This window comes from Pleurodeles waltl, chromosome 6 (genome assembly GCF_031143425.1).
Source record: "Pleurodeles waltl isolate 20211129_DDA chromosome 6, aPleWal1.hap1.20221129, whole genome shotgun sequence".
Lineage (NCBI taxonomy): Eukaryota > Metazoa > Chordata > Amphibia > Caudata > Salamandridae > Pleurodeles > Pleurodeles waltl.
Window position 1 is genome coordinate 39900267 of NC_090445.1, and position 6000 is coordinate 39906266.

Here is a 6000-nt window from a genome sequence, read left to right on the forward strand (position 1 = left end):
ATAATAGAACGGGGTGAGGCTGCCGGAATGACAGCGGTCTCAGCCCCAAGGCTTTGGCGGTCCGCGTGTCGGACCGACAAAGTTGCAATGAGGCCATATATCTTTAATTAAAATAATATAATAATAAGAATAATTAATTCCAAAATACTGTCCTAAAAAATATTGAAAGTTTAAAAATATCTAATCCCAAACAATAGTTTACAGTAATGTCGACTTTTACAATTACCATCAGAATTCCCAAAAAAACCCTAAAAACTAAAATATAGTGTAAAAAAACTGATAATCTAATGTGGAAATATTACATTCATTTAATTTTTAATTGTAATTGCTATAAATTATAATCATTTGAAAAGTATATTTTACATAGTTAAAATATTTTGGCAAATATACTTTAATTTAAATATATATTTTATTTTACAAATAATCACAAAATAATGTCATTTTTAAATAAATAAATATTTAAATATCAGATTAATTACAAAAAAATAACAATTTTAAACATTAATATATCTAAATATAAAAAACAATGAAATATTTTATACAAATGCACATTTTATTAAATTGTTAAACAACGGATATTTTTTTTTTAAATATACAAAATTGAAAAAACTATCCATTTTATTTTTTAAGAAACTAACATACGTGCAAAAACACTCCAAAGTAAAAAATATTAAATTAGTTTATAAAATACAAACTCATTAATTAATAAATTGCATAAACAAAGATAACTAAATGTAAAACACAAACAACAAATAAAAAAGAAAAATCCCAAAATAAATACAAAATGGTGCTTAATATAGATTCATTCATTATAAAAACAGACATAGCAATAAACTGTACTTGTGGGAGTTACATATACTATTCTAACTTTAGCCCAGCAAACATTGTGGAAGGTGCATATACTTAAGAGGGTAATATTTAGCACATTAATTCTCACTGAATGAAAGTTGGAAAAGTGAATACAATTAGAGGGGTCAGTATTACTATTCTAACTACATTTCAACTAACATTGGAGAAAGCAGATATATTTAGGGACTAGAGTCAGATTTATCAGTCTAACTGCAGTCTAATTGACTTTAGGAAAAGTGATATATTAGTTGAGCCAGATTTGCTCTTGTGAGTCCACTCCATGTAACATTGTGAAGAATGCATGTGTGTGTGGGGGGGGGGGGGGCAGAAGGGAGTTGTATATGTAATACTGTAACTACAAGCTAAGTAGAATTGAGAAAAGCGCTTATATTTAGGGGGGATACTATTTGCGATTCTAACTCAAATCTAACTAACATTGGAGAAGTGCATTTATTTAGGAGGGTGAGATTTACTATTTTGACTCTAATTCAACTAAAATTGAGAGAAGTTCATTTTTTTGGGTGGGGGTGTCAGATTTACTATTTTAACGCCACTCCAATTAACATTAGGGAAAGTGCCTATATTTAGAGGGGTCGAATTTACTATTCTTACTCTTATCGTACTAATAGTGGGGACGGTGCATATATTTTTAGGGTAAGATTTACTCTTCTAACTCCAGTCCTACAAACAGGTAAAAGTATATCATTGGTAAGGAGGCATATATACTAATGTAACTTTTTTCATAAAAATTTTTTACCTTTAATTTTTCATTTCTGAAACAAAATCTATAAAAAAAAAATCAATCAATGACATATTCAGCATTAAAGACCATATTATGAACATATATATTACAATATTTTTAAACATCTTTTTCTTTGTAAGTACTTTATCTATTTCATTAAATAAATATAATGACATGAAATGTTAAATGCAGAGAAAACTATTTAAGTCATTATTGAAATTAGTTATTAATTTATTTTGAAATATAGTTTATACAAAAAGAAACCAAAACTTTCAGTTGTTGAAAGTTTAAAAAAAATGTAAATAAACGTTTATAAATCTTTCTGAATTAACACAAATAATTATCAGTCTTAATTTTTTTATTTTAAAACACTACTCTCCCTACCCTACAATAAAATCACAATCCTTTCAATAAAATAAATAATAGGAAAATAATACAATGATTGAAAACAAAATTTAAAAAATTAATAAAAGAATCAATTAAAACATACAAAAGTAACACAAAACATATATTTCATAAAACGTTATCACCCAATATCCCAATAAAACCAAACAACCCAGAAGAAAATAAACATTTGAACGTTAAACTATATTATTTACATTAATACTAAGCACCTAACAAAATAAGTAAATAGTACATAAAAACAATATTAAATACCACAATATTTATCTAATCAGTAATAGATATTCCTGTCCTCGATGTTGATATTTTTGTAATCATGATATTTTGACCTCAATATTTAGTATCATTGATATTTCGGAATCAATACTCAGCATCTGCACCTTGGGAAAGCTGGAAATAAGAAGTAAATGAGAAACTGAATGAGTATGTAGAGACGTGTGTCAGGCCTTTGATGATGGAGTGCGAACAGGTTGCTGAGTCATCTGTCTACTGTCCCCGTTCACATTCATCTCATTTCCTTGAAGGTGAAGCTGGCCCGTGAAGGCTCACTACTGGTTGGGAACTTGTGGACATTAGGAACCGTGGGGTTTGATTCATGTCACTCCGACATTTCCAGTGGTAGAGTGAGGAGGGGTAAGCTCCTTAAGCCCCTCTGTGCTGCACAAACAAGGCAGAATGAGTCACTTCTTAATGCCTTGCCCAATCATGGGGTGTTGTATGGGCCTTACGTCATCCCTCCTTGCTCAAGAGACGACAGGGTTTATTTGGACCCCCTACCTAATCAAGGGATGGGAAAGCTCGTTATTTCCCCTCACTGCCCACATTGCCCAGGGATGAGCAGGGCCTTTATTTGGGATTTCACAGAGAGTTTGCAGCTATCCCAGCACCCTGTCCGAAATGATGTACAGCTGAAAGGAGGGGTTCTCACCTCTTCCTGTGTGTTATTGCAGGTGAAGACGTTCTCTAGACTTATATACTCCGCAATGATTTCCTCTACCTTTGAGCATGACCAAACTACCGCCATTGCTTACCATTGGCTTTGAAGTTTGTAACTTACATTTGATTGTCTTTCTATTTGCTGGCTTTATTTGTTTTAGGCTGCATAGCATATCTTTGTCCTTCCAGAGGAGCAAAGTTTGTTCACCATCGTTCCTTGCATATTCCTCGCTTTCTGAAAACGGGCCTTTAAATTTTGTTCTTTTCTTATCACTTTTGCTCTCCGTTCAGAGACAGAGGTCAAATGTAAGGCTCTGTCTTTCGAGGGAGCATGTTGTATACTTTTTGTTCTCTGATTTTGAAGTGAGAGGATTTATGTGACAATCTTGCCGGTATTGGGAAAGAAAAGTTTTTTTCTAGCGTTAGCAAAATTTTAATGTCTGTGAATGAACTGTGTAAATATTTCAGAATATATCAGAATTAAGAAAGCACAAATAAAGCACTTTTTTTTGTAATTCGGAAGTGTAGTGGAAACAAATATTTCAAATCAGTACACTAGGTGATGCCATTTCTATAGGTCATTGTTTGTGCACTGTATAGTTTTATCAGTAAAACTGTATGTGGAAATGTAATGGTGATTTCAATTGAGAATATGTTATCTGTAATGGCAGTGTGCTACCACACCATGCATACTCCATGCTACACCACTCCACTCTACGCCACTCCACTCTATGACACAACATTCCCCTATCCTGCACGACAGTCTAAGCCACTCTATGTCATTCCACTCTAGACCTCTCTACTCCACTCAACATTACTCCACTGTATGACACTATAAGCCTCATTTCAAGTTTGGTGGACAGGAAAGTCTGTCTGCCAAACTCTTGACAGGGTGGCCGCCGCCTTCGTGGCGACCTCCCCGCCGGTTTTGTTACGAGTTTCCCGCTAGGTCGGCAGGTGGAAACCTGAGTTTCAGTCTACAGCATTGCCTCTGGCTCATAATCGAGCCAGCGGCAATGCTGTAGCCAACAGGGTGCACCAGCACCCTCGCAATGTTCACTGCCTGTAAAGCAAACAGTGAACATTGCAATGGTGCTTGGCCCCCTTCAGGCTGGCGGACAACAAGGTCGTTATCAGCAGAGCAGTGCTGCATGCAGCTCTGCCCTGGCGGATTACGATCTCCGCCAGGCCGCCAGGATCATGGATCCTGGCGGAGTTGGTGGTTCCCATGCGGTCTGACTGCCAGGGTTGTAATGTGGCTGTCAGACCGCTACAGCGAGTGTGGTGGTCTGTAAACTGCCACACTCGTAATGAGGCCCTATGTGCCACTCTGCTGTACAACACTCCATGCCACTTTACTCCACTCTATGCCACTCCACTCTTTGACACTTTAATCCACTCTTTCCCACTCCTGCACTCAACTCAGTCTATGCTATGCCACTCTACTCTACACCACTCCACTCTCTGTCACTCCACTCCACTCTACAACACTTTACTTCACTATACAGCCCTCAGTTCTACACCCCTCCACTCTATGTCCTTCCACTCTATGACACTGTACTCTGCTCCACCCTACGCCACTTCTCTCTAGGTCACTCTACTCCACTCTATGCCATTCCACTCTACTCCACTCACGACTATACTCCACTCTATGGCTACACTTCACTCCACAACTCTACTACACTTTATGCCACTTTACACCACTCTATTCCACTCTATGCCTCTCCAAGGCACTCCAATCCATGACACTCCATTCTTCACCACTCTTCTCCACTCTGTGTCACTATACACCACTCCAGTCTATGCCACTTCACTCTAGGCCACTCTGCGCCACTCCACTCTGTCACTCCACTTTACAACTCTGATGCATATGACTCTACTCCACTCTACTCTACTGTACTCCATGCCACTCTATGACACTCTGCTCATTGACCCTTTACATTACTTCACAGCATTCCACTCTTCACTACTTTAGTTCACTCTTCGGTATTCTACTCCACTCGTCGCCATTCCACTCTTCACTACAACACTCTACTCTACGACACTCCACTCTACACCACTCTCCTATATGCCACTAACATTTAGCCATGCTGAACAGCAGCCACACCGATGTACAACATGGCTAATACACTTTGGCAAACCCAGTAGCTCTTGCATAAGCACGACCTATTGGGTTGCCAATGTTTGTTATATTTTACCATGTCCGCAATAGTTAAGCTATATTTTATTTGATAACTACGAACTTTTACAGGTGTCTACTTAGTTAGCTCATGTACACTGGACAGTGGCATTGTGGTTTACTTGTCCAAAACAGAGGGACAAAATTGTCCTGACGAAGAAAAGGCAATAAATAAAGATAATGCCACTGCACCATTAAAATTTGGTTACATTAACAAAGAAGGTGCAATTTTGGTTACGGTAAGAATCAAGTATGAGTAAGCAAATCATATATATTTAAAATATTTCAGAATTCAATTTGCTGAAAACATTTTAGACACTATAAAACATAAAATAACTACTCTTAAAAAAATATCAGATTGTTTGGAAAAATGCTCCCCAAATTTTTATCTTGGTGGGGGAGGACAGAAACTATCAAAATACGCTAAGAAATGTTTACTATTTAACAAGCTTGAGCTCACTATGACTCTCTGATGGTTTGGTCATAAATTAAATTATACCTAAACAATTGTTTATAGCAAAAAAGTATCCATAGATATCACTAAGATACTAAAGGCTTGATTTAGATATTGGCATACGGATTACTCTGTCACAACGGTGACGGATATCCTACCTGCCGAAATCTAAATCCCATAGGAAATAATGGGATTTAGTTTATGGCATACGGGATATCTGTATCGTTGTGACAGAGTAACCCGTCCACCAACATCTAAATCAGGCCCTATATACCCAAAGGCCTGAGGCAGGGGGTCGACTTAACTAGCTTTAAATATTACCAACCAGCATTTCTTTTCAGTCAAGGATCCAGATGGCTCAGTCAGTCAGACCATTAATGTTGCATACAGTTGTCAGTAGGACACTCACTATAGAAGGCCTTTAGCCCCATTTCATAT